Raw genomic sequence first — 10,902 nt, 5'->3', positions numbered from 1 at the left:
TGATAATATTTCCTTTCACTTGCGCGGAGCTCCCAATACCGTTCGCGCCACACAACAACAACTTCCTCATTCGCCCCTCCCTACCAACCAATCAGAGTCCGACCCCAGATCTTGCTCTTAAAGCGGTAAACCCTTATTTACCAACAGTGTCTTAGACAATTGTCCAGGTAACAGACAAGCCTTAAAATGGGCACATACACAACAAAAGGGTATAACAAGAGGTTAGAATGAAGGAAAAATAAAGGAAAATAATGGAAATTTGAATAAATTTTAAAAAGAACGGTAGGGAGAGAGAGCTAGGGGTTCTCTGCAAGTTCCTCAACTAAATTGCAAAGTATTTTAGCGTGCATGGATAAGTAGACACGTGGGTCCTTGACTAACGGGTCGGACCCTTTAGTCGACTGGCTAATGTAGCGAATTCGGAGAGCAGCCCAGGAACCGTCGCCACGGCCGGGACGCGAACCCGTGTCTATCACTCCGCAAGCGACAACGCCAACCAGTCGACTAAAGGGTCCGACCCGTTAGTCAAGGACCCACGTGTCTACTTATCCATGCGCGCTACAGCATCACTGCATTCTTCTCCTCCATACATTCCAGAGATGAGAAGTAAGGACACAGCTCCTTATGGAAAATATAGAAATTTGGTTTTGTTTTCATGAATCTATTTTTATGTATAACATTTTTCCAAGGATGATGATTGTGTTGCCAGGTCATGTGTTGGATCTTTTACAGGTATACCAAACAAACCTTTTCTTTTGTTAGACTGGAACAATTTTAGGCCATAACCAATCATGCATTTCTTCCCAAAAAGCATTAGCAAACTTACATTCATAAAAAAGATGATCAGTTGTTTCAATGTGTTCATCACAGAATGAACAACTGTTGTGATCTAAACCAAATCAATGCCTTAAAAATTCTGCGGAGGGTGTTTCATAAGAGTTTTATAGTGAACTTCCTTCACTTTTGGTGCGATAGGAAACTTAAAGAATTTTGATCTCAAACTCTCAGCTTCTTTTTTTTAGAGAAAATCTGTAACATTGAGTTTCTGTTTGATGAGAATGGACAGAATTCTTTGATAAAGGTTTGCCGGATTGTGATATTAAGTATTTTTAGATTAGTGAGACGGTCACCAAAAGCGAAGGAAGATTTGGGTTTACATTGTTTTGAAATAAGTTATAAGACATCACAATTACAGATTGGGGGATTGCTTTGATAACATTATTGTAGTCTTCTGCCATTTAGGTTTTACATTTAGAACGAAAACCCTCAAAGGGTGGAACGTTTCGGGTATTTTCCAACAGATGCGTCACAGACCATATTACTGTCACAGCCTCTCGCCCTTGACATCAAAGCGATCGCCCCTGACACCTGCTGACCCCCCCCCCCCCCGTCACAGCCTCTCGCCCTTGACACCTGCTGACCCCCCCCCCCTTTTCACCCCGGTACACCAGCTGGTCACGCCCTCTCTCCCTTGACGTCAAAGCGATCGCCATCACCCTTAAAAGGCCTCCACTATGGACCAGTCTTCGCTGGAACGTCGCCTTTCATGGACTTCTGCCTGCCTGCCTACCTGCCACTGAGCCAACGCCTGCTCTACCCCTGAGATCGGTCACTTCAATAAAGACTGGATTCTTCCCTTACCTGGTTGTCCCGTCTGCTTTTGGGTTCTTTCCTGATACGTGACAATTACTTTCTCTAGCCAATTTTTGCAAAATATGGATTTATTTCTAAGTAAAACTTACCTGCAATTTCCTAATGGGTGTTACGGGGACTAAAATTATGCTTGTAGATTAGTTTCCAATACTGTAATGCCTGCTGATGGAAGGCAGATGATTTGATGGGTTGCTTATTTAGGTCATAGTCACATCTAAGGAGGAGGTCAATGCCTCCTAAATTCCTAAAACTGTGGTTCGGAATGTGGAACCACGGGTTGTTTCCATTTCTCAAAAAGGATCTTAGCGGCCGTCCGGGTAGCGTAGCGTTCTGTTCCGTTGCCTACCAAAAAGGGCATCGCCAGTTCAAATCCCCGTGTTACCTCCGGCTTGGTTGGGCCGTCCCTACAGACGCATGCGGGTGGGAAGCCGGATGTTGTTGTGTCCTGGTCGCTGCACTAGCGCCCCCTCTGGTCGGTCGGGGCGCCTGTTCGGGGAGGAGGAACTGCGGGGAATAGCGTGATCCTCCCACGCGCTACGTCCCCCTGGTGAAACTCCTCACTGTCAGGTGAAAAGGAGCGGCTGGTGGCTCCACATGTATGGGAGGAGGCATGTGGTAGTCTGCAGCCCTCCCCGGATCAGCAGAGGGGGTGGAGCAGCGACCGGGACGGCTCGGAAGACTGGTGTAATTGGCCAAGTACGATCGGGGAGAAAAGGGGAGGGGGAGGGGATCCACAAAAAAAATAGGATCTTAGGCAATAAAATCCCAGAAACTGCCGTAAATTGCTTCGACATACTGCCGAAAGGAAGTAGACGCATTTTCGAGCACGCGTTAGACAAATCGGGTTTCCAGTACGGATCGGGCAATGACAAGGCAGTTTGTCATCCGCGGCAGAGAGTCAGAGGAGTTTGCTTCCGCCTCTCAGAGGAGTTTACTTCCGCCTCTCAGAGGGGGTTACTTCCGCCTCTCAGAGGAGTTTACTTCCGCCTCTCAGAGGGGGTTACTTCCGCCTCTCAGAGGAGTTTACTTCCGCCTCTCAGAGGGGTTTGCTTCCGCCTCTCAGAGGAGTTTGCTTCCGCCTCTCAGAGGGGTTTGCTTCCGCCTCTCAGAGGAGGTTATTTCCGCCTCTCAGAGGAGTTTGCTTCCGCCTCTCAGAGGAGTTTACTTCCGCCTCTCAGAGGGGTTTGCTTCCGCCTCTCAGAGGAGTTTACTTCCGCCTCTGGGTGTTTTCACCTTGAAGTGGTCGTTTGCAGTGTTCCAGGTAAACAACTGTCTTAGATTTGAGTTTAAAGCGTCCTTCAATCTCAGTCACCTCTTCATTCCTCTGACCTACCCATCCTCACCGGTCCATCTCTTCCCGCATTCACCTGCTCGCTCGCTGAGCACGGGGTAGTCATGCCACATTGCCACCTGGAATCCCACTAACAATTAGTCATGACAGAGTCTTTTCCATCATCCATCCATCCATCATCCATCCATCCATCAATTCTAAGGCACATTTTACTTATTCTCTTAACCCTTGTGTACTAGGGCCATTTATGACCCATCCATTATCCAAACCGCTTATCCTGCTCTCAGGGTGGTGTGGGGATGCTGGAGCCTATCCCAGCAGTCCCTGGGCGGCAGGCGGGGAGACACCCTGGACAGGCCGCCGGGCCATCACACAGGGCCCACACACACACACACACACACACACACACACATTCATACTTAGGGACAATTTAGTACGGCCGATTCACCTGACCTACATGTCTTTGAAGGCGGGTCATTAATGTCCAAAGACATTAATGACCCGCCTTCATTAAACCTCTAAATTAAAGCAACCTAATTTCATTTTAAACCCCAAATATACCTTGCAGGAAGAAACAAGCTGTCGTTCATCGCAAACTGTGTGACTATCTGGGGTTTCCTTCTGCACAGTGCAGCAAGACTGCATTTAATCAGGGGACACCCCTCGTTTTTATAGGGTCACGCGTGACCCTGAGACAATCTTAGTACCCTAGTGGTGTACAGCTTTCATGGACATATGAACAAAAACTATGTTTCACTTTTTCCAACGTTGGGGTCACTCGAGGAAAAGTCATCACATTTCAGGGTGAAAAAACATCCCGTAGAGTCTTTTCTCTGCTGCTAAACGCTGTCATGGCCCCTTCTGACCCGTAAGACAACAGAGGGGTTGAAATGTCTCGTCACTCGTTCATGAATCTTATTTTCTGTTAAAACTAACACAACATGACATCCCTTCAGTCAGTTCACTAAATTCATTCTGTTCAGTTCCTTTGTGTATTCGTCAACTCATCAAGTGTGTATCGGCATACAAAGAGCGGGCTCGCTATCCCGGCCTACATCTTCTATGCAATACGTTTGTATTATCTGCTCACCATTTATTCCTTTTCTTTATTCTGTCCACATTACCATCCATTATTCCGTCCGTCCGTCCATTCATTTTTGCATGTTAGCAGGGCGAGGGCGCTGCTCGGCACACCAATGTCACCCCTGACGAGCAGAACCAGAAGCCAGGGCTTTATTTGACCTCTTAAGAGTGTGAGCTCATTTTTCAGTCTTCCGCTTGTAGACCGTCACAAATTCAGTGACGTTCGAAATCAGCTGGGGTTACAGCCATCTGAAGTTGTGCAGACCGACCGGTCATGCTAGCTGCGGTCTATAAATGCTACTAGAAGAGCCCCGCTACAATGTAGCGGTTTGGTTCTCCACCCGTCTAAATCTCCCTCCTCTTCATCCTGCCAGCTAACCGCCTTCCCCCCGCCCCTAAACCCCCCCCCATTCCAACTCCCTCCCCCCAAATGCTCAGAATCATCTGAAATGCCGAGAAAAGTGGTTTTTGGCCATTTTTAGAAAAATGCATATTTTGCATAGTTATGCATAATTATGCATAATTTTAATTTTCTGGGATTTTCCCCTTACTCTCTGAGACAATACCTACCACCTCCAAAAAGAATTGGGATCATACATGCTTTAGTTTTCGGTCCCGCTATCTACACTAACTAACACACACTAACACCACACACACAGACATTACGAAAATATATGAGTAGATCTTACGCCAACCTTTTCCCAAGGGGTACATGTGCTGCTAGATGGAAGAAATTACGAGCACAGTGAAAAATTATCAAGTAACGCACACAGGGTTTACAAGCAATTGATTACATGCATATTTTTACTCTGTGTGTGTGTGTGTGTGTGTGTGTGAACTGCATTGTGTTGCTGGGAGTAAAGGGGTGGGGGGTAATTTTGCAGCTTGCAGCGTCCATTACTCTCCAGTGAGGGTTTTCAGAGCAGCTTTAGCAGCCGCTGGTGTAGCCTCACACGGTTGTGTGTGCTGCTGCAGAGCGCTGCCCGACTCACCCAGGCGGAATAATTCAGAAAGGGCTGCGGTACGACGACCGCAGCGGCAGGCAGGATCCAGTCATTAACACGGGGAAGGGACTATAAAGCCTGGCAGTGCTAGTGTGGTGTTCTACCCACTGGACGGACCAGGAAAATAGAACCTTCACCCCTGATAGTGTTAGTGCCTTGCTCTAGACAACGGGCAGGCTTACCTAAACATGGCTGACTAATCTCTAAGAAGTCGCCGGTTCATCCATCCATCCATCCATTATCCGAACCGCTTATCCTGCTCTCAGGCTCGCATGGATGCTGGAGCCTATCCCAGCAGTCGTTGGGCAGCAGGTGGGGGGACACCCTGGACAGGCTACCAGGCCATCATACAGGGCCGACACACACACACACACATTCACACCTAGGAACAATTCAGTGTGGCCGAGTCACCTGACCTACATGTCTTTGGACTGTGGGAGGAAACTGGAGCCCCCGGAGGAAACCCACACAGACATGGGGAGAACATGCAAACGCCACACAGAGGACGACCCGGGACGACCCCCAAGTTTGGACTACCCTGGGGCTCGAACCCAGAGCCTACTTGCTGTGAGGCGACCGCACAGACCACTGAAATTAAACAAGGCAACACAGTCTCACTCCCAACTCGTGGACAATTGGTCAGGACCCCTCTTCGTCTCTACAACCATTAACTCACTGGAATATCAAATATTCAAAGTCCTAAGTACGAAGATGAACAAAGGACCACGTGTCCTCACAGTACCACTGGCGGCTTTATTGGAAGATAACCTTGTCTTGTCCCTCTGCTAACCAGCTGTTTTAACCGGTTCACTTTTACTGCAAGCCCTGCAGTTTTCACAGAAAGGACGGGCGACCAGATCCCTTTTCGTTTCTTAAACATCGACGCAGTTGTAACTCAGACTCCTTCGAGATCATCAGATGACCGATGGAGCACTGAGGACTTTCAGTTGACGAGCTGTGTGGAAATAGGGTCTGACACTGACTCTGACTGTGTCTCTGTTACAGACCCAGTCACAAAATGGAGATCTGTACTCGCTAGAGGAAATGAAGGGTTTCTTAGATGACACCTTTGGAAAATCTGTGAAAGTATCTGAGTGTTTTGCAGATACAGGGACATTTATTGAAAGCATGTTGATTTTGCAGAAAGTAGTTGGTTTTGATTTGTTGGATGAAAAAAACAAGAGTTTCCATTTGCAAAAACACATAACAGGTCTCAGGAAGATGCTTAAGACCAATAAAGGAAATTGTTCTAAGGTTAAAGTCTAAAATCATGATGAGTGTATTGCACTGGATGATCTTCCTCTTACTGTTTCCTTTACCTGTTTATATCATCTTTCTCTCAGTCTTTTATGCACAAGGGGAAGGATGGCTCCTCCTCCCAAACTGTTATGCTAGTGCCAATCAATGTCAAGGCAGTTCTCCTGAATCCCACAGCAACCAATGGAACTGACTTGATCTCGAGCTGACTCAACCCCACCTTTAGACTCCAACAAAAGGGATGCCAAACATATACTACCAATGCTGCTGCAAAGAAGGCCTTCATCACAGAGATGCCTTCTTCCTGAGGCCAGCCTGGTCAGGGGAAGATGATTGGCCACAGAGGCGTGGATGCCTCAGGGGAGACCACATGCAAGAAGACCATATCCTCCACCCTGAAAGGTGCCATCCAGCTGGGTATAGGTTACACAGTGGGTAACCTGAGCACCAAGGTGGAGAGAGTTGTGTTGATGCAGGACTTCTACGTGGTAGAGAGTATCTTCTTCCCCAGCGAGGGCAGGAATTTGACCTGAGCCCACTATTTCCCAGGCTTTCGCTTCAAAACCTGTGCTCCTGTGGCTTTCCACTATTCCAGAGAACTGTTCGGCATCAGACCGGATGACTACCCGTACTCGCTGTGTAATGAGCCCCTGATTAAGCTTTCCAACCCAGGAGCAAGCGGATCAGTTTTCTAACTGACCAAGGATGACGAGTTTATCATCAAGACTGTCATGCCATAAGGATGCTGAGTCTCCACAGAAATTGCTGCCCGGATACTATATGTGCTAAAGGTTGGAGCCTGCAGCTTCCTTGCTCTGGCTGCTGGAAGAGGCCCTGATTCGATTCATGGAGCCAGGTTGGATGTCCAAGATCAGTGAACTCCAGGACTTTCCCAGAAACTGGTTTCCACCAGGAACACCACCCTACAGCACATTCCCAGCAAACATGCCCATGCGGGCCCACTGTGGGTAGGTGTGGGTTTACTGTGGGGCAATGTGGGCAGGGGCAAACCTGCACTAATCCCACATGGGCCCCATGTGGTTAGCCCATGCGGGGCCCACAGTAGTTTTGCCCTTTGAGGCCCCTATGTGGGCTTATTGTGGGCAAGCCCAACTGTGCTCTTACCCACAGTAAGCCCATATGGGCCCCATGTGGGTCAGCCCATGCGGGGCCCACAGCAGTTTTGCCCTTTGAGGGCCCCATGAGGCTTTTCTGTGGGCAACCCACTGTGGTCTTGCCCACAGTAAGCCCATATAGGCCCCCTGTGGGTCAGCCCATGCGGGGCCCACAGCAGTTTTGACCTTTGAGGTCAACCCCCTGTTGACAGTACAGTTAAAACATTTTAAGATTACAACTGCTTTAGGGTAAGTGGTACTCAAACTTTTTATTTACCACCCATGCCCAATGCTGCATATAGTCAGTCCTCTGCAAAAATGACAGTAAAATGTAAACAAGTTGTCCAAGGTATAACCGGTCCATCCCATACTTAACTAAAACTGCCCACCCAACAAGACAAGTACCCCATAAAACAAGGCAAGAAATAAAACCACAATACAAGATAAAAAGAAATATAAAGTGGAATTAATTAAAAGCAAGAGCATAAAAATGGGTCTTGAGCTGATTCTTAAAACTATCTATGGACATTGCTCCTCTTATTTGTTGGGGGAGTCTATTCCAAGCCGTCGGTGCATAAAAACAAAATGCTGCTTTGCCATACTTTTTGTAGTTCATTCTAGGGACATTGAGCAGACCAGCACCAGAGGATCTAAGAGAGCAGCTCAGAACATCATCAGATGAGCAGTCAGACACGTATGAGGGTGCTAAACGCATGTAGAGCTTTAAACACAAGTAAAAGAATTTTAAAATCAATCCTCAATGCTACAGGAAGCCAGTGTAAAGATGCTAAAACTGGAGTCATGTGATCTCTCATCCTGGTTTTTGTTACGACCCTTGCTGTCGCGTTCTGTACTAGTTGCAGTCTATCGATGCTTTTTTTGGGTAAACCAGTAAGAAGTGTATTGCAATAGCCTAGACATGCATCACCTTTTTGGCGTCTTCCAGGGAGAGGTAGGGTCTAATTCTAGCAATATTTTTTAGGTGAAAAAAGGCACCCTTGGTAACATTGTTGATATGTGGTTTAAAATCCAACTCAGAGTCAATGATGACACCCAGATTTTTTACTAAAGTCTTATTCTGGACAGCCAGACTTCCCATTCTACTTGATATCATTTCTCTCTGTGCATTAGTGCCTATAATGAGAATGTATGTCTTGTCTTCACTCAATTTGAGAAAGTTTTCACTCATCCATTGTTTAATACTAGACAGACAATTCATCAAGGGATTGAGAAAATTACCTGTTTGTCCGAGACATGGTCAGAAAGACTAACAAAATAGCTTCTGCCAGTAAGATATGTGTAGAACCATGATAGGGCAGTGCCTGAAAGGCCAATCCAATTCTCAAGGTGGTCTAGAAGTACATCATGATCGACTGTATCGAAGGCAGCCATCAGATCAAGGAGTAAAAGAATGGAACATTTTTATTATTAGCACTCGCTCTGAGATTGGTGACTACTTTTACAAGCACTGTTTCAACACTGTGTCCTTTTCTAAAACCGGACTGAAATTTATCATGAATCTCGTTTTCATGCAAAAACCCATCCAATTGTTTATACACTGCCTTTTCCAAAATCTTGTCCAGAAAAGGCAGATTAGCAATAGCAACGACGGATCAAGATTATCCTTCTTGAGTAAGGGCTTTACTATAGCTGCTTTCAGTGAATCAGGAAAGATACCCGATTCTAAAGAACAGTTTACAATATCCAAAACATAACCAATCAAACTATCTAAGACCTCTTTAAAAAAGGCAGTGGGAATTGCATCCAGAGAGCAGGTGGGTGACTTCATCTGCAAGATGGTTTTACGAAGTTCCGCTTCACTAATTTTGCAAAAGGAAATTAGATTTCCCCTAGAGTCGTTACTAGCAGTTTGACTGTTGGATTAACAACATTATTTACACTACCGTTCAAAAGTTTGGGATCACCCAAACAATTTCGTGTTTTCCATGAAAAGTCACACTTATTCACCACCATATGTTGTGAAATGAATAGAAAATAGAGTCAAGACATTGACAAGGTTAGAAATAATGATTTGTATTTGAAATAAGATTTTTTTTACATCAAACTTTGCTTTCGTCAAAGAATCCTCCATTTGCAGCAATTACAGCATTGCAGACCTTTGGCATTCTAGCTGTTAATTTGTTGAGGTAATCTGGAGAAATTGCACCCCACGCTTCCAGAAGCAGCTCCCACAAGTTGGATTGGTTGGATGGGCACTTCTTTGAGCAGATTGAGTTTCTGGAGCATCACATTTGTGGGGTCAATTAAACGCTCAAAATGGCCAGAAAAAGAGAACTTTCATCTGAAACTCGACAGTCTATTCTTGTTCTTAGAAATGAAGGCTATTCCATGCGAGAAATTGCTAAGAAATTGAAGATTTCCTACACCGGTGTGTACTACTCCCTTCAGAGGACAGCACAAACAGACTCTAACCAGAGTAGAAAAAGAAGTGGGAGGCCGCGTTGCACAACTGAGCAAGAAGATAAGTACATTAGAGTCTCTAGTTTGAGAAACAGACGCCTCACAGGTCCCCAACTGGCATCTTCATTAAATAGTACCTGTTAGAGCCTGTTTGTGCTGTCCTCTGAAGGGAGTAGTACACACCGGTGTAGGAAATCTTCAATTTCTTAGCAATTTCTCGCATGGAATAGCCTTCATTTCTAAGAACAAGAATAGACTGTCGAGTTTCAGATGAAAGTTCTCTTTTTCTGGCCATTTTGAGCGTTTAATTGACCCCACAAATGTGATGCTCCAGAAACTCAATCTGCTCAAAGAAGTGCCCATCCAACCAATCCAGCTTGTGGGAGCTGCTTCTGGAAGCGTGGGGTGCAATTTCTCCAGATTACCTCAACAAATTAACAGCTAGAATGCCAAAGGTCTGCAATGCTGTAATTGCTGCAAATGGAGGATTCTTTGACGAAAGCAAAGTTTGATGTAAAAAAAATCTTATTTCAAATACAAATCATTATTTCTAACCTTGTCAATGTCTTGACTCTATTTTCTATTCATTTCACAACATATGGTGGTGAATAAGTGTGACTTTTCATGGAAAACACGAAATTGTTTGGGTGATCCCAAACTTTTGAACGGTAGTGTATATGATACCTGCACAGATATTAATGATTTTATTATCACAGAATGATGCAAACTCATCACATTTTGATTTAGATGCAGGGCATAACTGCTCATGAGACTGGATTTGTTAAACTGATATGGTCCTGATGTTAAACTGGTATGGTCCTGATGTTAATCTGGTATGGTCATGATGTTAATCTGGTATGGTCATGATGTTAAACTGGTATGGTCCTGATGTTAATCTGGTATGGTCATGATGTTAAACTGGTATGGTCCTGATGTTAGACTGGTATGGTTCTGATGTTAAACTTATATGGTCCTGATGTTAATCTGGTATGGTCCTGATGTTACATTGGTATGGTCATGATGTTAAACTGGTATGGTCCTGATGTTAGACTGGTATGGTTCTGATGTTAAACTTATA

At 45.4% G+C, this 10,902-nt stretch overlaps 1 pseudogene; it reads left to right on the top strand.

Annotated features, from left to right (window-relative positions):
- The first annotated feature begins 2,518 nt into the window (after positions 1–2,518).
- Positions 2,519–7,077, top strand: LOC130132939 (phosphatidylinositol 4-phosphate 5-kinase type-1 gamma-like; annotated as a pseudogene).
- Positions 7,078–10,902: the final 3,825 nt, after the last annotated feature.

The sequence above is a fragment of the Lampris incognitus genome, chromosome 2 (assembly GCF_029633865.1).
Source record: "Lampris incognitus isolate fLamInc1 chromosome 2, fLamInc1.hap2, whole genome shotgun sequence".
Lineage (NCBI taxonomy): Eukaryota > Metazoa > Chordata > Actinopteri > Lampriformes > Lampridae > Lampris > Lampris incognitus.
The sequence above is the reverse complement of the archived record's forward strand: the minus strand, read 5'-3'. Positions and strand labels throughout refer to the sequence as shown.